The 27,394-nt window shown below is 37.7% G+C and overlaps 1 protein-coding gene and 1 long non-coding RNA gene across 8 annotated transcripts in view; both read right to left on the reverse strand.

Annotated features, from left to right (window-relative positions):
- MAPKAP1 (MAPK associated protein 1) overlaps window positions 1-21,590 on the reverse strand; it is a 353,385-nt gene extending 331,795 nt beyond the window's left edge. For 5 of the 7 annotated variants that reach the window (XR_013169319.1, XM_077144989.1, XM_077144944.1 and 2 more), the window contains exon 1: window positions 21,282-21,529. The gene's annotated coding sequence lies outside the window, so the exon portion shown is untranslated. The other 2 variants (XM_077144983.1, XM_077144975.1) reach the window with 2 other exon arrangements.
- Window positions 21,591-22,410: 820 nt separating this feature from the next.
- The window catches only part of LOC143660056 (uncharacterized), a 35,789-nt gene continuing 30,805 nt past the window's right edge, over window positions 22,411-27,394 (reverse strand). The window contains exon 3 of the long non-coding RNA XR_013163826.1: window positions 22,411-22,549. This is a non-coding gene — a long non-coding RNA (uncharacterized LOC143660056). The remainder of the gene's footprint in view (window positions 22,550-27,394) is intronic.

Below are 27,394 nucleotides of genomic sequence, written 5' to 3' on the forward strand. Positions count from 1 at the left end.
TTCTCCCTCATTTTTGAAGGACAATTTTGCTGGGTATAGAATTCTTGGTTGGCAGTTTTTCTCTTTTAGTAATTTAAATATATCATCCCAGTGTCTTCTCACCTCCATGGTTTCTGCTGAGAAATCTACACATAGTCTTATTGGGTTTCCCTTGTATGTGATGGATTGCTTTTCTCTTGCTGCTTTCAAGATCCTTTCTTTCTCTTTGATTCTGACATTCTGACGAGTAAGTGTCTTGGAGAACATCTGTTTGGATCTGTTCTCTTTGGGGTGCGCTGCACTTCTTGGATCTGTAATTTTAAGTATTCATGAGAGTTGGGAAATTTTCAGTGATAATTTCTTCCATTAGTTTTTCTTCTCCTTTTTCCTTCTCTTCTCCTTCCGGGACCCTATATCCAGCAAAATTGTCCTTCAAAAATGAGGGAGAAATTAAAACATTCTCAGACAAAAAGTCACTGAGAGAATTTGTGACCAAGAGGCCAGCTCTGCAAGAAATACTAAAGGGAGCACTAGAGTCAGAACCGAAAAGACAGAAGAGAGAGGTATGGAGAAGAGTGTAGAAAGTAGGAAAGTCAGATATGATATATATAATACAAAAGGCAAAATGGCAGAGGAAAATATTATCCAAACAGTAGTAACACTAAATGTTAATGGACTGAATTCCCCAATCAAAAGACATAGATTGGCAGAATGGATTAAAAAACAGGATCCTTCTATATGCTGTCTACAGGAAACACATCTTAGACCCAAAGATAAACATAGGTTGAAAGTGAAAGGTTGGGAAAAGATATTTCATGCAAATAACAACCAGAAAAGAGCAGGAGTGGCTATACTAATATCCAACAAGTTAGACTTCAAATGTAAAACAGTTAAAAGAGACAAAGAAGGACACTATATACTAATAAAAGGAACAATTAAACAAGAAGACATAATAATCATAAATATTTATGCACCGAACCAGAATGCTCCAAAATACGTGAGGAATACACTGCAAACACTGAAAAGGGAAATAGACACAAATACCATAATAGTTGGAGACTTCAATTCCCCACTCTCATCAATGGACAGAACATCTAGACAGAGGATCAATAAAGAAATAGAGAATCTGAATATTACTATAAAGGAGCTAGACTTAACAGACATTTAGAGGACATTACATCCCACAACAGCAGGATACACCTTTTCTCAAGTGCTCATGGATCATTCTCAAAGATAGACCATATGCTGGGACACAAAGCAAGTCATAACAAATTTAAAAAGATTGAAATCATACACAACACTTTCTCGGATCATAAAGGAATGAAGTTGGAAATCAATAATAGGCGGAGTGCCAGAAAATTCACAAATACGTGGAGGCTCAACAACACACTCTTAAACAACGAGTGGGTCAAAGAAGAAATTGCAAGAGAAATTAGTAAATACCTCGAGGCAAATGAAAATTAAAACACAACATATCAAAACTTATGGGATGCAGCAAAGGCAGTGCTAAGAGGGAAATTTATTGCCCTAAACGCCTATATCAGAAAAGAAGAAAAGGCAAAAATGCAGGAATTAACTGTTCAATTGGAAGAACTGGAGAAAGAACAGCAAACTAATCCCAAAGCAAGCAAAAGGAAAGAAATAACAAAGATTAGAACAGAAATAAATGAAATTGAAAATATGAAAACAGTAGAGAAAATCAATAAGACCAGAGGTTGGTTCTACGAGAAAATCAATAAGATTGATGGGCCCCTATCAAGATTGACAAAAAGAAGAAGAGAGAGGATGCAAATAAATAAGATCAGAAATGGAAGAGGAGACATAACTACTGACCTCACAGAAATAAAGGAGGTAATAACAGGATACTATGAACAACTTTACGCTAATAAATACAACAATTTAGATGAAATGGACGGGTTCCTGGAAAGACATGAACAACCAACTTTGACTCAAGAAGACATAGATGACCTCAACAAACCAATCACAAGTAAAGAAATTGAATTAGTCATTCAAAAGCTTCCTAAAAAGAAAAGTCCAGGACCAGATGGCTTCACATGTGAATTCTACCAAACGTTCCAGAAAGAATTAGTACCAATTCTCCTCAAACTCTTCAAAAAAATCGAAGTGGAGGGAAAACTGCCTAATTCATTCTATGAAGCCAACATCACCCTCATACCAAAACCAGGCAAAGATATTACAAAAAAAGAAAACTACAGACCAATCTCTCTAATGAATACAGATGCAAAAATCCTCAATAAAATTCTAGCAAATCGTATCCAACAACACATTAAAAGAATTATACATCATGACCAAGTAGGATTCATCCCAGGTATGCAAGGATGGTTCAACATAAGAAAATCAATTAATGTAATACACCATATCAACAAATCAAAGCAGAAAAATCACATGATCATCTCAATTGATGAAGAGAAGGCATTTGACAAGATTCAACATCCTTTCCTGTTGAAAACACTTCAAAAGATAGGAATACAAGGGAACTTCCTTAAAATGATAGAGGGAATATATGAAAAACCCACAGCTAATATCATCCTCAATGGGGAAAAATTGAAAACTTTCCCCCTAAGATCAGGAACAAGACAAGGATGTCCACTATCACCACTATTATTCAGCATTGTGTTGGAGGTTCTAGACAGAGCAATTAGACAATAAAAAGAAATACAAGGCATCAAAATTGGAAAGGAAGAAGTAAAACTATCACTGTTTGCAGACGATATGATACTATACGTCGAAAACCCGGAAAAATCCACAACAAAACTACTAGAACTAATAAATGAGTACAGCAAAGTAGCAGGTTACAAGATCAACATTCAAAAATCTGTAGCATTTCTATACACTAGTAATGAACAAGCTGAGGGGGAAATCAAGAAACGAATCCCATTTACAATTGCAACTAAAAGAATAAAATACCTAGGAATAAATTTAACTAAAGAGACAAAAAACCTATATTAAGAAAACTACAAAAAACTGCTAAAAGAAATCACAGAAGACCTAAATAGATGGAAGGGCATACCGTGTTCATGGATTGGAAGACTAAATATAGTTAAGATGTCAATCCTACCTAAATTGATTTACAGATTCAATGCAATACCAATCAAAATCCCAACAATTATTTTTCAGAAATAGAAAAACCAATAAGCAAATTTATCTGGAAGGGCAGGGTGCCCCGAATTGCTAAAAACATCTTGAGGAAAAAAAACGAAGCTGGAGGTCTCGCGCTGCCTGACTTTAAGGCATATTATGAAGCCACAGTGGTCAAAACAGCATGGTATTGGCATAAAGATAGATATATCGACCAATGGAATCGAATAGAGTGCTCAGATATAGACCCTCTCATCTATGGACATTTGATCTTTGATAAGGCAGTCAAGCCAACTCACCTGGGACAGAGCAGTCTCTTCAATAAATGGTGCCTAGAGAACTGGATATCCATATGCAAAAGAATGAAAGAAGACCCATCTCTCACACCCTATACAAAAGTTAACTCAAAATGGATCAAAGATCTAAACATTAGGTCTAAGACCATAAAACAGTTAGAGGAAAATGTTGGGAGATATCTTATGGATCTTACAACTGGAGGCGGTTTTATGGACCTTAAACCTAAAGCAAGAGCACTGAAGAAGGAAATAAATAAATGGGAACTCCTCAAAATTAAACACTTTTGTGCATCAAAGAACTTCATCAAGAAAGTAGAAAGACAGCCTTCACAATGGGAGACAATATTTGGAAATGATATATCAGATAAAGGTCTAGTATCCAGAATTTATAAAGAGATTGTTCATCTCAACAACAAAAAGACAGCCAACCCAATTACAAAATGGGAAAAAGACTTGAACAGACACCTCTCAGAAGAGGAAATACGGATGGCCAAGAGGCACATGAAGAGATGCTCAATGTCCCTGGCCATTAGAGAAATGCAAATCAAAACCACAATGAGATATCATCTCACACCCACCAGAATGGCCATTATCAACAAAACAGAAAATGACAAGTGCTGGAGAGGATGCGGAGAAAGAGGCACACTTATCCACTGTTGGTGGGAATGTCAAAGGGTGCAACCACTGTGGAAGGCAGTTTGGCGGTTCCTCAAAAAGCTGAATATAGAATTGCCATACGACCCAGCAATACCATTGCTAGGTATCTACTCAAAGGACTTAAGGGCAAAGACACAAACGAACATTTGCACACCAATGTTTATAGCAGCATTATTTACAATTGCAAAGAGATGGAAACAGCCAAAATCTCCATCAACAGAAGAGTGGCTAAACAAACTGTGGTATATACATACGATGGAATATTATGCAGCTTTAAGACAAGATAAACTTATGAACCATGTAATAACATGGATGGACCTAGAGAATATTATGCTGAGTGAATCCAGCCAAAAACTAAAGGACAAATACTGCATGGTCCCACTGATGTGAACGGACATTCGAGAATAAACTTGAAATATGTCATTGTAACAGAGTTCAGCAGGAATTAGAAACAGGGTAAGACAATGGGTAATTGAAGCTGAAGGGATACAGACTGTGCAACAGGACTAGATACAAAAACTCAAAAAATGGACAGCACAATAATACCTAATTGTAAAGTAATCATGTTAAAACACTGAATGAAGCTGCATCTGAGCTATAGGTTTTTGTTTTGTTTTTGTTGTTTTGTTTTGATTTTACTATTATTACTTTTATTTTTTTCTCTATATTAACATTCTATATCTTTTTCGGTTATGTTGCTAGTTCTTCTAAACCAATGCAAATGTACTAAGAAATGATGATCATGCATCTATGTGATGATGTTAAGAATTAATGATTGCATGTGTAGAATGGTATGATCTCTAAATGTTGGGTTAATTTCTTTTTTTCCGTTAATTAAAAAAAAAAAAAAAAAAGAGATGGGATAATTGGAGATGAAGGGATACAGACTGTACAACGGGACTGGATATAAAAACTCAGAAATGGACAGCACAATACTACCCAATTGTAATGCAATTATGTTAAAACACTGAATGAAGCTGCATGTGAGGTATAGGTTTTTTGTTTTTGTTTTTTTTTTTGTTTTGTTTCTTTCTATTATTGTTTTAATTCTTATTCTGTTGTCTTTTTATTTCTTTTTCTAAATCGATGCAAATGTACTAAGAAATGATGAATATGCAACTATGTGATGTTATTAAGAATTACTGATTGTACATGTAGATTGGAATGATTTCTAATTGTTTTGTTAATTCTTTTTTAATTAATAAAAAAAAAAAATGGATCAAAGATCTAAACATTAGGTCTAAGACCATAAAACAGTTAGAGGAAAATGTTGGGAGATATCTTATGGATCTTACAACTGGAGGCGGTTTTATGGACCTTAAACCTAAAGCAAGAGCACTGAAGAAGGAAATAAATAAATGGGAACTCCTCAAAATTAAACACTTTTGTGCATCAAAGAACTTCATCAAGAAAGTAGAAAGACAGCCTTCACAATGGGAGACAATATTTGGAAATGATATATCAGATAAAGGTCTAGTATCCAGAATTTATAAAGAGATTGTTCATCTCAACAACAAAAAGACAGCCAACCCAATAACAAAATGGGAAAAAGACTTGAACAGACACCTCTCAGAAGAGGAAATACGGATGGCCAAGAGGCACATGAAGAGATGCTCAATGTCCCTGGCCATTAGAGAAATGCAAATCAAAACCACAATGAGATATCATCTCACACCCACCAGAATGGCCATTATCAACAAAACAGAAAATGACAAGTGCTGGAGAGGATGCGGAGAAAGAGGCACACTTATCCACTGTTGGTGGGAATGTCAAAGGGTGCAACCACTGTGGAAGATAGTTTGGCGGTTCCTCAAAAAGCTGAATATAGAATTGCCATATGACCCAGCAATACCATTGCTGGGAATATACTCAAAGGACTTAAGGGCAAAGACACAAACGGACATTTGCACACCAATGTTTATAGCAGCGTTATTTACAATTGCAAAGAGATGGAAACAGCCGAAATCTCCATCAACAGAAGAGTGGCTAAACAAACTGTGGTATATTCATACGATGGAATACTATGCAGCTTTAAGACAGGATAAACTTATGAAGCATGTAATAACATGGATGGACCTAGAGAACATTATGCTGAGTGAGTCTAGCCAAAAACTAAAGGACAAATACTGTATGGTCCCACTGATGTGAACAGACATTCGAGAATAAATTTGGAATATGTCCTTGATAACAGAGTCCAGCAGGAGGTAGAAACAGGGTAAGATAATGGCCAATTGGAGTTGAAGGGATACAGACAGTGTAACAGGACAGATACAAAAACTCAAAAATGGACAGCACAATAATACCTAATTGTAAAGTAATCATGTTAAAACACTGAATGAAGCTGCATCTGAGATATAAGTTTTTGTTTTGTTTTGCTTTGTTTTGTTTTGATTTTACTGTTATTACTTTTATTTTTTTCTCTATATTAACATTCTATATCTTTTTCGGTTATGTTGCTAGTTCTTCTAAACCAATGCATATGTACTAAGAAATGATGATCATGCATCTATGTGATGATGTTAAGAATTAATGATTGCATATGTAGAATGGTATGATCTCTAAATGTTGGATTAATTTCTTTTTTTCCGTTAATAAAAAAAAAAAAAGAGAGAAGGGATAATTGGAGGTGAAGGGATACAGACTGTACAACGGGACTGGATATAAAAACTCAGAAATGGACAGCACAATACTACCCAATTGTAATGCAATTATGTTAAAACACTGAATGAAGCTGCATGTGAGGTATAGGTTTTTTGTTTTTGTTTTTGTTGTTTTTTTTTCTTTCTATTGTTTTAATTCTTATTCTGTTGTCTTTTTATTTCTTTTTCTAAATCGATGCAAATGTACTAAGAAATGATGAATATGCAACTATGTGATGTTATTAAGAATTACTGATTGTACATGTAGATTGGAATGATTTCTAATTGTTTTGTTAATACTTTTTTTAATTAATAAAAAAAATGGCTGCTATTAAACAAACAGAAAACTACAAAAGTTAGAGAGGATGTGGAGAAATTGGGAGACTTATTCACTACTCATGGGAATATATAATGGTACAGCCACTGTGGAAAACAGTTTAGCAACTCCTTAGAAGACAAAACATTGAGTTGCCCTATGATCTGGGGATATCAATACTTAGTATATACCCAGAAAAGCTGAAAGCAGTGACATGAATAGTCATTTTCAAACTGATGTTCATAGCAGCACTATTAACAATTGCCAAAAGATGGAAATAACCCAAGTGCCTATCAAAAGATGAGTGGATAAACAAAATATGGTATATAATATGATGGATTTTTATGCAGCAGCAAGACAAAATGAGGTTCCGAAGCATATGACAACATACATGAAGCTTGAGGACATAATGCTGAGTGAAATAAGTCAGAACTAAAGGACAGATACTGCATGATTTCACTATTATGACTCCGGTAATGGTAATCTCAGAGGTTACACTGTAGAATAAAGCAGACCTAGAGGTACACAGAAGTTACAGACAGGGGAATGGCTACCCAATGAGGTTGAACTTAAATGCAACGGAACGGATAGAAGGGATGGTAATTAATCAGTAGGGTTATAGGTAACATTGCCATATTGAAGTGAATATGATTGAAAGGGGATGTATAATGCCATGTATCCCACTGACTAAATCAACAATTACAGTAGGTTCTCACAAGAACTAGCTTGATATTGGACAAAGAGTCAGTAGTACAGGGGTATGCAAGAATACTAAAAATGCATGCTATGGCTAATAGTTAATAGGAAGACATCAACAATACCACAGCACTACTAGGAGCCACTAATTGGGGAAGAGGGACAAGTGATAAGAGGCAGTTTTGATTTTATTTTAGTGAGGCTATGTTTGTAGATTCTTTGTCTCAATGGACCAGTGAAAATTATCTAAAATTGAGAGTGCTGCTGATTGTTCAACCAAGTGACACTGTAAGACATGATTTGTTTACTTTGGACATTATCCATGATGCCTGTTCTAGTTTGCAAGCTTGACGGAATGCAACACACCAGAGATGGATTGGCTTTTAATAAAAGGGGATTTATTTCGTTAGTTCTTCAGAGGAAAGGCAGCTAACTTTCAACTGAGGTTCTTTCTTACATGGGAAGGCACAGGGCGATCTCCGCTGGCCTTCTCTCAAGGCCTCTGGGTTCCAACAACTTTCCCCGGGATGATTCCTTTCTGCATCTCCAAAGGCCTGGGCTGAGCTGCGAGTGCTGAGATGAGGTACATTGAGCTGCTTGGGCTGTGCTACGGTGAGTCTCTCGTTTAAGCACCAGCCAATTAAATCAAACATCATTCATTGCAGCAGGCACGCCTCCTAGCCGACTGCAGATGTAATCAGCAACAGATGAGGTTCATGTACCATTGGCTCATATCCTCAGCAACAGAACTAGGTGCCTTCACCTGAAGAAGCTGACAACTGAATCTAACTACCACAATGCCCAATAGATGGAGAGAGCCAAAGGGTACAAAGACTGAGAAGCAGAATGGCAAACTGATATATTTAATAGGATGGAATATGGTACGGCCACAAAAAGGAAGGACATCAAGAGGCACGCAACAAACTGAAAAAACCTTAAGGACAATGTGTTGTGCAAAATAAGCCAGAAACGAAAGAACAAATATGCTAATATCTCTTTCAGAAAATACTTATAAGAAAATTGGAGCCTAGATTTCTAAGCCCTTACAGCAATCACACTTAGTCTAAAATTGTAAATGTATTTCTATACTCTGAGACATTGAGCTATACGTGCATCATCAAATATTTCCCTGTAACTCTGAGTAACTCTGTGACACCTAAGACCCAGATATGGAGTGTTGCAGCCCTGAAAGTTAGCATAGCTACATACAATAACCATCAAAGCAACCAAAAAAAGAGATCATGGCTCAATTAGAGAAAAAGATGAACCAGTGTGGCTGGGACTAAGGTAAATCAAAAACCGGGTAAAAGATGGTAATGTATATACTCTAGAACTTTACCTTCATTATAAGACCAAATGCAGAAAGGTTTATTATGTCTAGAACCTAAACTTTCTGCAACACACAATCTAAATCAATCTGTCTCGATAGCTTATTTAAACAACCCAAATTCCTGGAGTCCAGAATAGGAATGAGGCCTTGTAATTCTGTATAACTTAATATAATATCAGGATACATCTGACTATGTTGGGTTGATAATTAAAAATTACTGGTAGAGACCCTCAAAAACCAGGATACATCTGATTATGGTGGGCTGATAATTAAAAACTATTGGTAGAGTCCCTTGAGGGTCCTAAGGAAAAAATTATATATATGGGACAATTAAATTTTCCCATCTGGGAAACTCCAGGTATCCTCTCAATCACTTGAACCACTCTCAAGAAAACAGGCCAAGGCCTTGATTTTGAGACTTGCCCTTATGAAACTTATTTCTGTAGTGCAGAAGCTAAGACTACCAATAACAAGGCCTAAATGTTTCTACCGGGAAATCTCTTGTTGCTCAGATGTGACCTCTGTTTCCCTCTCTAAACCTAACTCTGCAAGGAAAATTATTACCCTCCCCCCTATGTGGGACATGACATTCAGGGCTGAAAGACTCCCTGACAATGTGGAACATGACTCCCAGGGATAAGTCTGGCCCTGGCACTGTGGATCAACAACACCTTCCTGACCAAAAGGGGGAAAAGAAGTGCAATAAAATAAAGCATCAGTGGCTAAGACAGATCAACTAGAGTCAGGAGGCTATTCTGGAGGCTATTCTTATGCAAACTTAAGTTAGACAATGCTAATTGCTATGGTTTGCTACAGTCCAACCAACATCGTTCCTGTTAACTCTTAAGAAGACCAGGGCTTTAAATGAGACTCCATAAAAGTTTCATGCATTAGTTTGCCTTCATGGAACCTATCCTTTCCAGAGGGTTCCTAGGCCAGATAAACTATCATCTAATTATATCCCCCATCCTTTAGTATTCACAACCCTTCTCAACATGAAAAAGTCAGCACAAGTATTGCCTAAAGATCCCTACAGACTGGGAGAAAGATCAAAGAAGAAGGAGGAATTACAACAGAGAAAACAGAATTTAACAAACGAGTACAACTACTGAATCACTATAGTGATATTTGTTCTAGCCTCCAGTGTTTTGGAGCAGCTAGAAGGAAAACTCTGAAATAGTGAAATGGTAATCAATAACAAACTCTGAAAGCCATTCTTTAACTACGTGTTGAAGTACATTTTGAAAAATAATGTTTTTTCTTTCTTTTCTTTGCATACATATATTTCACAATAAAAAACATTTAAAAAATTATTAAAGCACATGAAGAAACGCTCATCTTCATTAGCTATAAGGGAAATGCAAATTAAGATGACAGTGATATTTCATATCATACCTATAAGAATGGCTGCTATTAAACAAACAAATTGCAAATGCTGGAGAGGATGTGGAGAAATCGGAACACTTATTCACTGCTGATGGGAATGTATAATGGTACAGCTGCTATGGAAAACAGTTTGGTGACTCCTCAGAAGACTAAATATTGAGTTGTACTATGACCTAGTATTTTAGTTTGTTAAAGCTGTCAGAATGCAATATACCAGAAACGGAATGGCTTTTAAAAGGGGAATTTATTAAGCTGCAAGTTTACAGTTCTAAGGCCACACAAATGTACAAACCAAGGCATCCAGAGAAAGATATTTTAACTCCAAAGAAAGGGATGATGACGTTTGGGTTTCTCTCTCATCTGGGAAGGCACAGGGTAACATCTGCTGGCTTTCTCTCCTCATTTCACAAGGTTTCCCCAGGGGCATTTTCTTTCTGCATCTCCAAAGTTTGATCTCTTTCTGTGTGGGTTCTGTCAGGACTCAAGCTTTTTCCAAAATGGTTTCCAAAATGGTTCCCTCTAGAAGTGCTCCAGTAAGCAACCCCAACTTGAATGGGTAGAGACCCATCTCCATGGAAATCACCTAATCAAAAGTTACCACCCAGAATTTGGGTGGGTCACATCTCCATGGTAACAATAAAAAAGATCCCACCCAGCAATACTGTATGAGAACTAAAGAACATGGCTCTTTTGGAGTATGCAACAGTTTCAGATCAGCAGACCCAGCACTACCAATATTCGGTATATACTCAGAATAGCTGAAAGCAGTGACACAAACAGACATTTACCACCGATGCCAAAAGATGGAAACAATCCAAGTGCCCATCAATAGATGAGTGATAAACAAAATGTGGCATATGCATACAATGGAATATTATGCAGGAGCAAGACAAAATGAAGCATATGACAACATGGATGTACCTTGAGGACATAATGCTAAGTGAAATAAATCAGACACAAAGGTTAGATACTGCATAATTTCACTATTATGACTCTGGTACAGTAATTTCAGAGGCTTGCACTGTAGAATATGTGAGACCTAGAAGTACAGAGAAGTCAGGGATGGGGGAAAGGTTATCCAATGAGGCTGAACTCAAATGTAAGGGATTGGATGGTAGGGATGGTAACAAATTAGTGGAGTTATAAGTCACATCGCCACATTGAAGGTGAATATAACTGAAAGGGGACATATAGTGCCATGTATCCCACGGATTAACTCTATAATTATAAATAAATTCTCACGTGAACAACATGGTTTGATCTTGTACAAAGAGTCAATAATAGAGAGCTATAGGGAAAAAACTAAAATTGAACATTACGGCCTATAGTTAACAGGAAGACAGCAACAGTGCCACAGCACCACGCGGGGCAACTAATTGGAGGGGAGGGACAAGAGATATGGGGAAGTTTGATGTGTAAGTATTTAATCTTCCACATCAATTAGATAGTGCTAATTGCTATGGTTTGCTAAAGTCCAACCAACATCGCTCCTATTAACTCTTAAGAAGACCAGGGTTTTAAATGAGACTCCATAAAAGTTTCATGCATTAGTTTGCTTTCATGGAACCTATCATTTCCAGAGGGTTCCTAGGCCAGATAAACTATCATCTAATTACATCCCCCATCACAGAACTTCTGATTTTGCTAAGGCAAATCCTCACACAATGGAGCAGTTTCTCCTCCATCTTCTCCTATCAGACCATCAGCTAATTCATACTAGAAAATGGGCATAAAATGCCACATTCTCTGGGACTCAGTTACTTTGTCTCATTACCTCACAAAAACTGCAATTCAAGTGGAGGGCCCAATGCTGACACTCAAATGTTAGTATCCTTCCCAATTCACCTGAAAGAAAACCAGTTGCTAGTACCATACTTTTTTGGGTCAAATGAGAAAATAAGAAATCATGAACCCCTCATCTAAGATATACTCAAGCACATATTCTCAATATTAAATAACATTAGAAAACAAAAAGAATGGCCAAATCAGAATCCTTAAGTCCTCCTTTCTATGAAACCCACAGGCTTTTAACTATCAATCTTGTACATCCTATCCCTTCTCTCTCTCTAGATTTCATCCATTTTTCTTTATCTCCATAACCTACCCAAGTTACTCTCATCTCTTACCTAGGCTATTGCAATTGTTTCCTAACTTATCTTGAAATCCTTCAATGATTTCCTAAGCTCCTTTAAATGACTGAACTTTACCTCCCATTGCAGACCCTTCTCCCACCATCTTAACTTTATCCACTCCAGCTATACCAAATGTTCAGTCTCCTCAAACCTTTGAACATGTATCACTTCTATCTCAAACAGTCCTCTGTCCTTTCACCTGGCTTAGATATCACTTTCTCCTTCCATTTAGCTATCACCTGCCCTAGCAAGACTTTTTGGATCTTTTCAAATCCAGAGTAGGTACCCCTCTATACTCACCATTAGTCCCATTACTACATTTCTCAAGCTAGCTTATACTTGTCAAGCTAGGCTGTACTGTACTTTTCCTGACAGACCACAAGTTCTAACAGGGCAGGGGCTGTGCCTGTAGTTTTCACTGCTCAATTCCCAGACATATATCTAACACATTATTTATATATATATAAATATTATATATATAAATATTATTTATATATATAATATTTATATATATAAATTATATATTTAAAATAAATTAAATTATTATATTATATATATAAGAAATATTGACTGAATTATTGAATGATTATAATTAAGCAAAAAGCTTAACTGAATAAATGGAAGATTTTGCATATAATCTTTTCTTAATGAAAAATATTCTAAATATATTTTTTAATTTTAAAGAAAATCACAGATAGAAAATAAACATAATTCTTTGTAACAACCACGCAGGAGAAAAGACTTTAAGCACACATGTAATTTCTACAACCTTAATAGCTAATGCCCAATATAAACAAAAGGAGCTAAACTACTATTTCAGTGGGAATGGTCTTCTTAACCTTGTTCTGAAACTCTTAATTTCCTTAACTGGAAAAGGCCAAAAAGGTTCACATACTAGATTACACTGAAAATAGATGAAAATTTGTTCTTACCTCACTCTGCTCATCAAAAAAGATGTCAGACAGACACACTTGATAGAAATGGTATTTATTTCAAATAGATCAGTGAGTGAATGCTACTGTGAAATACTTCAAATTCCATAATTACTTAAGACTGTAAAGACTGTGAGAAAAGAATGTTCCAAGCACAAACTAATGGACAGAAGGCACAAATAAACCCTGATGCATGATGACTATCTAAGGAAGTCTAAACTGAAGACTGAATATCTTTGTTCTAAAGTCATTGGCCAAACTCTGGTCTCAGAAATCATTCAAAACATTTTAACATATTTTCTAAGCCCCAAGTATAAATGATAGAGGTTTGTTATTAAAGATAACTAAAATTACTTCCTTAGCCTAACTAAAGATATGTGAACCTATATCGCACCTCAGACTTTTTGTATTTTGTTTTCTTTTTTTTTACACCAACAGTTTGAATTCTTATCATGTGTTTGTTGCCTATGCTAATAAAACTTAAATTTTATCAACCCAGAATTTTTATGGTCATTTTGGGGATATGACCACCCTACTAATTCGTTCATATTTTAACTCAGCAACTTTCATCCAATGATCAAAGCTTCATTTGCTTACAAGCAAATCATTTCTCAGGTAAACTAAATTGCCCCACACCAGGATCTTAAGCAAATAAATAAGTACAAAAAAGGTAGAGATTATAAATTAGGGCAGACAAATCTGTATCTAGCCTCATGCCAGTAAAGAGCATTCTATCAATATAGTGAAATGCTAATCTCCTAATTAACAACATAATTAGGTAATTATGGCTTTGCAGAGGGATGCCCAAATGAAATATGACAACATGGTCACCTCTTTATTTGGCACCTGTGGGCCTTTTCAGCTGTCATTGCAAAGAGTGCAATATCATTTTGAACAGATGACAAAGTGCTGTCATTTTTCATTCTGATAATATACAGAATGCTTTGGACAGAAGCAGTTTACAAAAGAAACATCCTGCCTGATACTTCCCTAATTTAAATAAGCTCTAATACGTCATTAAATTTTTTGTATGCTTTTATATTCTATATGGGAGAATCACCATGCACATTAAAAAAAATTCCTAACTGGCCATCATGCTTGACTGTACATACTGAAATGATTATAATTTCAATTATGAAGTATATGATAACTAGAAAAGAGTAAAATGCAACACTTTATGACATTTCAATATTCATACTTTAACTAAATACTGTCATCACAAATTTAAAATCCAAACATATTTTGACCTCTAATTTTTTTTTCTTATAAAAAGTGAGGTAGAAATTCACACATACAATTTTCTATACCAAAAAGACCACTTCCCAATATATAAGCATTCAACCCACAAACAAGCTCTATATTGCTACGGCCAGCCTCACTGAGATAGAATGTACTCCCTTTGAAAGGAAGGAAGGAAGGAAGGAGAGAGTGCCACAGACCTACACACTGTTCCCTCAAAGGCCACTAAAGAGGTGATGGTGGCAATGAAAAATTGGCACCACCAACACAAATGAAACATCATCCATCATACTGTCTTTTAAAAATATTTGTACTGAGATATTCTCACGCACATACAGTCCGTCCAAACTGTACAATCAATGGCTCATAAAATAATCAGATAGTTGTGTATTCATAGCCATGATCATTTTTAGAACATTTGTATCACTCCAGAAAAATAAATAAAAACAAAAACAAAAAGTCATATATCCCATACTCCTTACCCCTCCATCTCACTGACCATTAGTGTTTCAATCTACCCAATAAAGAGGACTTCCGAGGGAGAGGAAGGCTGGTCTGGGAACCTCACCATTATTTCTGTCAAGATATATGAAACTATATTTTGAGTGCAAAACAACTGACATGAAAACTAATTTGAAAATATAATCCATTAATTTCAGAATCACCTACATGAGTGAAAACTATTGGTCTAAATAATGTTCACTGGCTCTACTCATATTTGTCAATAACAAGTTAAATGTGTCTGTTTATCAGAGAATAAAATCATTCATTTATCAGAGAATATTTGGAAAACAGAGTATAAAGACCCATAATCTTACCATCTATTTATCTTTCCTTCTTCACATATATGTTTGACTAATTGAGACCATATTTTACATAGTTATATATTCTTTTTCACTTAATACTACATTATGGGCATATTAATTTATCACTAAAATTCTTCTAAAACATTACATAATATTTCCATTCCGTAGCTTTTCCATAATTTCTCTTTGTCAAATACTAAGGTTGTTTCTAATTTTTGCTATCATAAATAATGCTGCAGTGAACATCTTTGAATATGAGTATTTTTCTATGTCTACAATTCTTTCTTTAATAAAGTTTCCCAGAAGCGGAATTAGATGCTCAAGAAGCACAACTTTTCTAAGGCTTTTGACAAATACTTCCCAGAAAAAATTTACCAATTTACATTCCCACCAGCAATATATGAGAGTTACCATCCCACCAAAGTTTGTCAGTAACGAATATTATTAGGATTTTGTTAAATCGTTAAACTTTGCCTCATGTGGCTTGCCATATCATAATGTTATACCTGTAACCAAACACTCTCACAACATAATCAGAAAAGAACTTTCTGTAGGCATACAGTTTAAATGAATAAGAAGTGCCACTGTTGATGATGGTCCCAAGGCAAGGACGGTATTTTCCAATATCTAAATCTAGAGCACTATGAACAGTGGCAAAGTCACTGTATTTAGACTTAAAAATCAATGGTTCAGGGCAGGCCACAGCGGCTCCGTGTGGCAGAGTCCTCACCTGCCATGCTGGAGACGGTGCCTGCCCATAGGAAAAAAAAAAAATCAATAAAAAGTTCAAAAAAACCCAAACAAACAATGGTTCAAGTGCTAGCTTTTCCATTATTAGTAGATCTATACCTTGAATCACTTTACTTCTCCAAGTTTCAGTTTCATCTTTTGTATAACAGAGATGGGGACAAACATTCATTGTTCTCACTTTAGAGGGTTGTCATGAGGCTCAAAATAAGAAATATATACAATTGGAAATGTTGTTATCTAGCAGATCAATTTATTTAATAGCCTAAAAATTGCATATTGAAGCCTTTTCTCAACATGCATAGCAGGTAGGTAAACTAAGTAATAAGTACAACTAGAAATTAACAAGATTTATTTCATGATCCAGACATGAAAAAGTTTCAACTTTTTCACAGCCACCTCACAGAATCATTGCCTGTTACACTTCACAGAATCATTGCCTGTTACACTACATACTATACTACACTAATATTCTGAATGTACTGTGTGGCTGAATGCAGGTACCTCTATCTCTCCAGAAGCACCAAGATACTAGGTACTTACATAAATTGTTTCATTTAATCCAAGTACTGTGTAAGATTGACATTATTGCCTTCATTTTGCAGACTAAGACACGGCTAATAACTTAAAAAGCCTGGACTCAAACTCAAGTGGGTCTAACTCCAAAGCCTCTCTTCACACTGCTTAAGATTCAAGTCTGCACTGCAGTTCTTCCTTTTAAGTCTTGTTTACATCAGCAATTGAAGTTCAGATTAAAGATATATTTTTAAAAAGAAAAACATTCCTTCAACAACTTTCTACCATTTCTCTACTTATTTACAACACAGTACCTTAAAATGAGTCCACAGGGAACTAAAAAAATGACACCTGTTTTTAAGTTCTACATATTCAGTCCATTTTGTCTGCATCAATAATAAAAGCATTTTCATAAAAGTATACTCAAGTATGGGATATTATGAATCTAAGACTACATATATTTAGGAGTAAATTTGTCATAATATTTAATTTATTTTATAAGATTACTGTAACTTAATTCCAATGGTCATTCTAACACCTTCTAGGTGTTTCCAGAACTTCGGTTTTAAGTGGTTTCCCCCACTTTTCTCATTTTCAATTACTTAAAACTGTTTTCTTCCTTGGGTGCAAATTTAGTGTTTTCTATATTAAATATATTTCACCAATATATCCAGACTACTGCCAACTACAGTTAATAAATTTTGACTGCTCAGGATTTATTTTCTTCATTTTTATATTCTGTTATTTCCTTTTACAATAGAATATGAATTAGAATAAGCATCTAAAAGATCACTATTTCTCAATTTTCACCTTGTAGAAGCTGGGTTTTAAAATAAAAACAATTAAACTCTTGATCTCGGAACTTCCTGACCATATTTCTCTCACTTGCTGGGTGTCTCCATGCCCCCTTTCAATCTTATGTATATAATCAAAGTACTTAATGCATTTGAGGAGCTCCTGGTTTGTCAAGGTCCTTTCCCACAAGAAGTAACAGAATAGTGGAAAGAACTGGACAGTGGCTCCCTACCTGCCATTACGAGAGAAGGGACAGTGTTTTAGATGTCAGTCATTCTTCACACAGGTCTGCCTGTGATCAGCTCTAAGACTTTAAACATGTCAATTAGAATTAGAAAGTGTGGTACATGCCTGCCATGCCAGAGGACCCGGGTTCGATTCCCAGTGCCTGCCCATGTAAAAAATAAAAAAAGAAAGTGTGGTATAGTGAAAGAACCTCAGAAAGAGGTGAATCAGAGTCCTCATTATTATCCAGACAGGCAAGAAGAGTCAAAGATTTTTAAGGGGCTTGATCAAAATCAAAACGCTGTTAATGACAGTTATATTCAGAATCAAGTCCCTCTAGTCTAGCACATTTTCTATTATATTGTAATTCACTGAGTGCCGATTTTTTCATCAAGAGGTTATAATTACCCCCTTACTCACTTCATAATATTGTAGAGGACCAAAAGAGACAAGACAAGATCTGGTACTGCTTAAAATACTAAAAGTGCAAAATAAAATTATTATAAGGTTACCTCCTCATCTAAACCCCACCCCTCCTGAAATGTAGCCTTAAATAATAGAAGCATTCACCCTGCCACCTGGCAAAAAAGTCAATTACAAACACCCCTCACTCTGACCATTTACCAGTAGATTTCTGATCAACAACACAATATGGGTTGTGCCTCCTGCTTTGAACAGTACCTACCAAAATTTCAGCAGCAGGTAGATCAGGATTCACAATCAGGCAGCCTAAGATCACACGCAGTCCACAAATGTGTTTTGGCCTACATGATAACTTTGAAAATGGCAAAATTTTAAGACAAACTATCAACATTTAGATTTCTAACATCTCCTGAAAAAAAATAAGGAGATCCAGGGACACTGATCCCACTCCCTCACAAGACAACAATCAGCTGGAGCTGAACAGCAGCTGCCACCATATGCTCTCCAGTTCACCTCAGTCCATCCCTCCCTACTTATTGTATTACACCCTGGACATCTGAGTTTGTGACCCCTGAGGTAGATGCTCAAAAAAGAACTGAGTAAGTATCTGCTTACTCATTTTTGCCCAACTACTTCCGGCTCTATCACTCACCAGCTATGTGACTCTTGAGCAAAGTAACTGCTAAGCCTTATGCTACTTGTGTTAAATGGGGTTAATACTACCTGTCTTCCAGGATTATGAAGATTAAAGGAAATAAGGTATACAAAAGCATTTAACAACAACTGAAAGATAACTGCCCAACCATTTTTAACTGAAAACAAGCTAAAATGTGCTAACTTTAGAGAATAACTTCTCAAAAACTTCAAACTCAAGTCAAATAAGATCAAGGCACTTATCATGGGGAAAAATAGGTACTGTGACAGAAATCCTTGTCATAAAATAATTTGGCATCCATTGCCATGTCCTTAACAACAAAGCCTATACATGAGAATAACAGAATTCCAACAGATTCTCTTCTTTCTCTTCTTTCCCTATTCTGTAAATTGAGGTTAAAATGATTGAAGAAAAACATACGTACAATACTCAGAATATAGTAAACATTCAATAAAGCTCAATAAAGCAGATTCTCTCAGCCCAAAGTATATATAAATATGTTTCTAAAGTCTTTACTTGAGTCACTAAGAAAAACAAATTTCCCCACTCTTCAAAAGAGAAATACATTTAAAAAGAGAGATTAGACTACCAACTTCTCTATGCATTTCATACTTTCTCTTTTTTATAGATACTTCAATATATACTTGTACAAAGAGAGCTATGGTGTGAGAAAGAAGGCACATAATAGAGAAAAAGCAGTTACAGGCATCAGAGAGTCCTGGGTTTAAATCCAGACTCTGTCACAAACTAATTGTTTAATTTATCCTGAGTTTCCCCATTCTGTAAATTGAGGTTAAAATGATTGAAGAAAAATAAATGTACAATACTCAGAATATAGTAAACACTCAATAAAGCTTGGTTTACCCATATTACAAAGTATTCCCCAGCTATATCCCACTATATCCCCATAAACCCTCCCCTTCTATGCCACCACTGCATCACCAGTGTAACTCTCAATGTACTTATCGCTCTGTTATACATTATGAATTTCTTTCTTTTTACTAAATTGAGCTCCCTGAGGACAAGGACTGAGTGTAATTTACCTTTAAGTTCCCAGTACCTAACATGGTGCTGAGTATTAAACCATACTCAGTAAATGTTTGCTAAATGAAATAATTGTAGGAATGATAATGAATGCTTCTAGAGAAGCATAAAGTATTTCCAGGGAATTTGTCCAGATAGCTGAAGGAGGCCAACTTCAGCTAGGCCATAGGTAGCATCTCAATAGGTGGAAACAGAACAGGAGAACCTACAAGGCAGGGAAAATGTGAGGAAAAAAAAAAAAAGCAACTGCCATAAGAAAGAAGAAAGGGAAATTGAGATCCTACTTATCTAGAGTAATGGGTTAGGATGGGGTAATTAAAGGGGGACTTTTCAAGAGTAGTTGGAGAGGTAGCCAGGAGTCTGGTAAGGAGGCTTGTTAGGTGATGAGTGCAGTCTGCATACAGAGTAGTTAAAGGTCGGTATGAGTACAAAGCTGAATGGGAAGTAAGCCTGGAGGTAAGTAAACTGAAAAAGATGAAAACTATCAATGCTTCATCAAGAACTCTTCACTAAATATTTACTAAGCACCTTCTATGAGTTCATAGAATATGAGAAATAAAACATGGACTTTGCTTTCCTGCCCTAGTGGATTTTAACTTTAGGAATCCACTCCTTCTGCTGTCAAAAAGAGATGAGAATGCTGACAAAAAAAAAAAAAAACAACAACTAATGCGTGTAGACACCTGCCTCCCTGTTTGACTCTTCACACCTGGGGATCTCTGGGACCTTGTTCATTTTGGTTCACAACTTTTGCACAGTGCCAGGTACTTAATGGATTTTGAAAACTACTTGCATTCATTCAGAACGAAGTTTCAACCAATTTCTGAGATAACTTTTTGGTCCCCAGTTAAAGTAATACTCGTGTTTAAATTACAATCATTTCTCGCTTTTTTCCAACTTTAAACAGATCTAGAAGACTCCTTGCCACTTCCATAAACAAAAAGCTGAAACGAAGTTCCAAGAACATCTCAGTTAGGAAAAAAAAAAGATTCGCGGAGACTGTTTAATCCATTGGGGGGGGGACAGGGAGAAGAGGCGTTAGGAACCAAGGACCACAGGCAATGCTTTAATTTTCACGTTATGAAGATCGGGTCAACTAAATGTTTCTTAGTGTAGGACCAGAAACTGCCGGGGCCAACCGCACCTTCCTACCAGGTCTACTAGTTTCTCCTCTTCCAAATAACACACTGAGCTGTCAGGGTCTTGTCAGCCTCCGGTTCTGGAAAGGGCCAGGAAACGGATGTTCCCAGGGGAACCAAAAGCAAGGGCCTGACGGAAAGCGGAGCGCGGGGGAGTGGAGGAGGGTCGCCAGGCCCTGCGCGCGGGCTGGCGGGCGAACGAATGAGCCAGCGGGCAAGGCAACCTTTACCTGAAGCTGCTCCCACACAGTGGGCCAGGCCGGCCCCAGGACAGGTTTCAGAGGAAAGAGCCCGGCTCCCCTGGTCCTCCCGGCCCCTGCCCCGAACTCCGCACTCTCGGGATCCTCGGAACGGCTCTCCTCCCAGCCCGCTCAGCTGCTGCTTCCCAGGCTCGCCCTCCTGCCCCGCTGCCCGCCGCCACTGGCCCGCAAAGTAGCAGCCCGGATTCCCGGAGTCGCTCCACGACCCGGAACCGCTCCCCAACGTACCGGAAGTCCCCGGCCGGGAAGAAGCCGCTGGCTGGGGACAAAGTGCGCAAGCCCCAGAGCCGAAAGCGAAAAGCGGCGCCCACCCGGTGGGGCGGGGCTGAACGGGAGGCCATACGCATGCGCCGCCACTTAGGCCCGGGAAAATCCTGGATTGGAGATACTGGAATCTTGGGCTGAAATCGACTTTAGCGTCCTCGCGTTCTCCTTCGAATCCCTTTACCCTTCCTACTCACGTACACAGAGAAAAGCCCTGAGGGCATGCTACAAATCTGTCAGTAATGAGGCCTCTTAGCCTCTGGGTCAGGAAAGACCCGAGTTCAAATGCCATCTCTCTAACTTGCTCTGCGCCCTAGGACAGGATACCTTCCTTCTTTGAGCCTCAGTTTTACCATCCATAGCAATAGTTTCAACTTCAGAATACGAAGTCGTTGTAAGAATCGGTTGGGATCATGCTTGAAATACACTCATGCACGAAATATACCTGACACGTAGCGGATGCTAGGTGATAGTGTTCATTATTCTTATTGTCTGTAAAATGAGGATAATTCTTTTCCTCAAGAACAGCTTGGTGAGATGTAATGGGACTGACTTTGGAGCTCAGTACTTGCGGCCTCTCTCTCTTAGAGAAAGTGGGAAAAAAGCAATGGGGATAGAAAAAAAGACCCAAGCAGTGCAATAACAGCGTTCTCCACTTGAGAGTTAGTCTCGGAAGTATTTTCCAAAATGCGCCTTAGCAACCCAGATGCAAGGCTCCACAGCGCTTCTGCGCACACACCACCAGTTTCCATCCCGGGACTGCTGGAGACGCTATGCCAAAGCAACAGGTGTGAACAAGGCTGGTTTTAGGTTTTCCAAGCTTACCAGGTTATCTGCTTCACCAGGTTATGTGCTCCAGCGGCTCCCACCACCGTGGATATACTGTCGTCTCCTCAATTTTAATTTCCACTTTCACCTCTCTCCTGAGCCTAAAGTACAGCTGCCTGATTGTCATTAGGCACCTAAATCAAAGCCTGTCAAAAACGGAAATCGATTGCACCAGTTAAGCATTTATAGGTTATAAAGATGAAATACCCACTCTACCACTTATAAGCTTTGTGATTTCATCCCTCCAAGCTGTCTCTCTAAATTTCCTTATCTGTAAAATGGGAATGATATACTTCCTCACTAACTTCATTGCGTTCTTGTGAGGATTAAATGAGTTAATACATATTACAACTCTTGTAGAAAAGAATCAGACAAATAGCCAATACTTACTGAATGCTTACCGCTATTACTACCTCTCTGTCGTTCAACAGATAATTATTGAGCACCTATCATCTAGTAAGCCTGTCTTGGCGCTGAGGATTCAGTTGCGGGGGGGGGGCGGGGGAAGCCACACAAGGATCCTGCCCTAATGAAGCTTCTAGTCAAGTTTGATTATGGATTTGAAGTAGACCCTGTGGCAAATTGGAGTGCTGGGAAATATGGCAAGATTTCAAGTACAGTGTTGAGAGTCCAGTTGAGGATGGAAACTCTTGAGTTTACAGTGTTAGTAATATGATGGTTTGTATAATTTATCTATAGCCAGTTTGAGCAGTCAAGATACAGGCACACAGACGATGTGATTGTGAAAACCTTCTGACTGACTTTCAGAGACCAGCCATGAAGACTCTGGAAGTTGGCTAATAGTTGAGGACGTGGGGCCTAGGCAAACTGTGCCCTGCTGATACGGCAAACTACAGAAACAAGTGTTCTCAAGGAGGTTGACTAAGGACACGGGGCATAGGCACACCGTGCTCTGCTAATGTGGTAAACTGCAGAAGCAAGGGCATAGACACACTGTGCTCTGCTATGTGGTAAACTACAGAAGCAGGTGTTCTCAAGGAGGTTGACAGAGGACACGGGGTATAGGCAAACCATGCTCTCCTAATATGGTAAACCAATGTGGCAATTGTCCTTGAGAATATTAACTTTAAGGTCTGAGGAGGTCTAAAGAGAACATTCTGATAAGAAATAAATGGTTCCTGGGATAAGGAGCTGGGAACCAAACTTTGTAGCTTTGTAAGCATGACAGTTATTCAAAAATAATCTTGGTTTGGTTATATGCCCTAAAGCAGTTCCCATATAAGAGCACAATAAATATGTGGGCGTCAGTGTATTCGGGGCTCTTGCTCCTGATGAGCTTGAGTCCCCTGACCCATCTTAACTATCATCTTGTGTCTGTCGTTTCTTAATCCTGCACAGTGCCCCTTCTTCTACCCTGTTCTCCAGGGAATCCCCATAAACTGACATTCCTTTATCCAGTGTATAGACAGATGAGTAGGAAAAAAAAATGACAAAAAATAAATAACTAATGTGGGGGTATGGGATGATTTAGGTGTTCTTTTTCACTTTTATTTTTAGTTTTATTCTTATCTTAATTTGGGGGAAGTAATGAAAATGTTCAGAAGTCTATGGTGGGGGTGCAAGGGTAGTTCAGTGGTAGAATTCTCACCTGCCAGGCAGGAGACCTGGGTTCAATTTCCACTCCATGAACTTCCAAAAAACAAAAATTCAACAAATAGTGCTGCAATAATGGGATACTCACATGGAAAAATAATGAAATGTGACCCTGCCATACAGCATAAAAAAATTTTAAAGACTCTATTGTGATGACAAAGACACAGCTATATGATGATACTGTGAACCACTGGTTGTACAAGTTGGATGATTATATGGTATGTGAGTATATAATATATCTCAATTTTTAAAAAAGATATAAGCACACAAGGAGTGAGCAATTAAATTAGTCAAAGGAAGGACTTTTGCTAGGCAGGTGTGATGGGGTCAAGGATTTCAAGATCTCACCTCTTAAGAATGCTTAAAACAACAGGTCACCAAATGTATCTTGGATAAAGATGCAAGAGAATTGTGGAAAGTTGATGCCACTGATCAGAAGGTCTCAGAACAGGTGTAATGGGAATCAATGATGGAGCAAAGACAAAAAGATGGAAGTTATCAGAGAGAAATGTCTTAACTAACAATCTCAGCTGAAAAGCTGTGTGAGGGTAGGGTCCTGGCTGAAGTGGAGTGGAGAAAAAAGATGGTGAAGGAACTGAGATGTCTCATGGACCATTCTAGAAGGCCCTAATAAGATGGCCGGAGGCAGAGGTGTAAAGGAAACCCAGAGGCTGCCTAAGCCATTCTGTGGCTGAGGACCAGAATTGGAGAGGTAAGTAGTTGGGAAGAGAGGTCAGGGCAAGTGGATGACGTAAGCCTCCATGGAGCAGAGTTGTATCAGAGGGTGGAACTGACATTAAAATAGGGTAAGATATTGGGTAATTGGAGCTGAAGGGATACAGACTGTGCAACAGGCCTGAATACAAAAACTCAGAAATGGACAGCACAATACTACCTAACTGTAACACAATTATGTTAAAACACTGAATGAAGCTGCATGTGAGAATGATAGAGGGAGAGGGCTGGGGACATAAATGAAATCAGAAAGAAAGGCAGATGTTAAAGATTGAGATGGTATAATCTAGGAATGCCTAGAGTGTATAATAATAGTGACTAAATGTACAAATTTTAAAAATATTTTTGCGTGAGGAAGAACAAAGGAATGTCATTACTGCAGGGTGCTGAAAATAGATGGTAATTAATATTTGAAAATGTCACCTTATGTGTGAGACTAAAGCAAAAAATGTTTATTTGTCACAAAATTTATATTTTGACTAGTGCATTTCCTAGTATAACTTATGTAGATAGTTTGATTGAACACATAAGTACTTGGAATCTCAGGTAGGACATGAGATTTTGTTGTTTTGTACAGAGTGATGCCCCGATGAATCCCAGAGTGATTCGATCAGTGAGTGGAAAAGTATTTGCAAAGCCCCCTTTGGGGAATGGTGAGAACGGGGAGAAATTCAACTTCCCCAAGTTGAATTCTTGATACTCTCACAAGCAGTGTGGACAACCAAAGCTACAGGCTGAGCCTCCAGTCTTGGGGTTTGTTCATATGAAACTTAACCCCACAAAGGATAGGTCAAGCCTACTTAAAATTTAGGCCTATGAGTCACCCCCAAGAGAGCCTCTTTTGTTGCTCAGATGTGGCCTCTCTCTCCAGCCAACACAACAAGCAATCTCACCACCCTCCCCCTGTCTAGGTGGGACATGACTCCCAGGGGTGTGGACCTTCCTGGCAACGTGGGACAGAGATCCTAGAGTGAGCTGAGAATCAGCCTCAGGAGATTGAGAAAAACCCTAGAATGAGCTGAGACTTAGCATCAAGGGATTGAGAAAACCTTCTCGACCAAAAGGAAGAAGAGTGAAATGAGACAGTGTCAATGGCTGAGAGATTCCAAACAGAGTTGAGAGGTTATCCTGGAGGTTATTCTTATGCATTAAGTAGATATCATCTTGTTAATCAAGGTGTAATGGAGAGGCTGGAGGGAACTGCCTGAAAATGTAGAGCTGTGTTCCAGTAGCCATGTGTCTTGAGGATGATTGAATAATGATATAGCTTTCACAATGTGACTGTGTGATTGTGAAAACCTTGTGTCTGATGCTCCTTTTATCTACCTATCACAAACGAGTAGAACATATGGAATACAAATAAATAATAGGGGGAACAGATGTTAAAATAAATTTAGTTTCAAATGCTCGGGATCAATGAAAGCAAGGGGTAAGGGGTATGGTAGGTATAATCTTTTCTTTTCCTTGTCTGTGTCTGTTTTATTTCTTTTTCTATTGTCTTTTTATTTCTTTTTCTGAATTAATGCAAATGTTCTACGAAATGCTGAATATGTAACTAAGTGATGATATTGTGAATTACTGATTATATATGTTGATGTTTGATTTGGTTTGTTAATTTTTTTAATTAATAAATAAAATTAAAAAAAAAAAAAAGCAAAGCACTGACCCAGAAGTGTGTAGAAATAGGACTGTGAGTTTTGGCTTGCCCAGAAATATATCTGTTTTCTCATCTAGGCTGTTGTGAGAATTCAGTGAGGTTAGGCATAAAGAATGCTTAGCATAATACCTAAGTGCCGGTCCTTATATCCTGGCACACAAAGGTGGGCATCACTAATCAGGTTCCTTTCTTCAAGTCCAGCTGAAGCCTCCATTGCCGTCCCCCTCTCCAGTTAGTAAACTTTTCACACTCAAAGACCCAGTTCACATAACCATTTCCTTGTGAAATTCTTCCCAGATCTCATCTCCTTAACAGGCCACATGAAAAGTGTCCTTTTTTGTGTTCAACATATATCACAATTTCTGTTACTCTTCTGATATACATCTGTCTCCCCAACAGGGTATGAGGCAAGGAACATTTCTTTTTTTTTGTAAGCTAAAAGCTTTAAACACTTAGTAAAATGTGTGTTGAACGTAATGTGCTCAAAACATGCACATGGATTAAACGTACAAATTTTTAAAATATTTTTGCACAAGGAAGAACAAAGGAATGTCATTATTGCAAGCTGTTGAAAATAGATGGTCATTCATATTTTTTAAATATGAGAGAGGCCACGTATGAGCAACAAAAGAGGTTCTCTTGGGGGTGACTCATAGGCCTAAATTTTAAGTAGACTTAACCTATCCTTTGTGGGGTTAAATTTCATATGAACAAACCCCAAGACTGGAGGCTCAGCCTGTAGCTTTGGTTGTCCACACTGCTTGTGAGAATATCAAGAATTCAACTTGGGGAAGTTGAATTTCTCCCCGTTCTCACCATTCCCCAAAGGGGGCTTTGCAAATACTTTTCCACTCACTGATCGAATCACTCTGGGATTCATCGGGGCATCACTCTGGACAAACCAACAAAATCTCATGTCCTACCTGAGATTCCAAGTACTTATGGTGTTCAATCAAACTATCTACATAAGTTATACTAGGAAATA

Source organism: Tamandua tetradactyla, chromosome 2 (genome assembly GCF_023851605.1).
Source record: "Tamandua tetradactyla isolate mTamTet1 chromosome 2, mTamTet1.pri, whole genome shotgun sequence".
Classification (NCBI taxonomy): domain Eukaryota; kingdom Metazoa; phylum Chordata; class Mammalia; order Pilosa; family Myrmecophagidae; genus Tamandua; species Tamandua tetradactyla.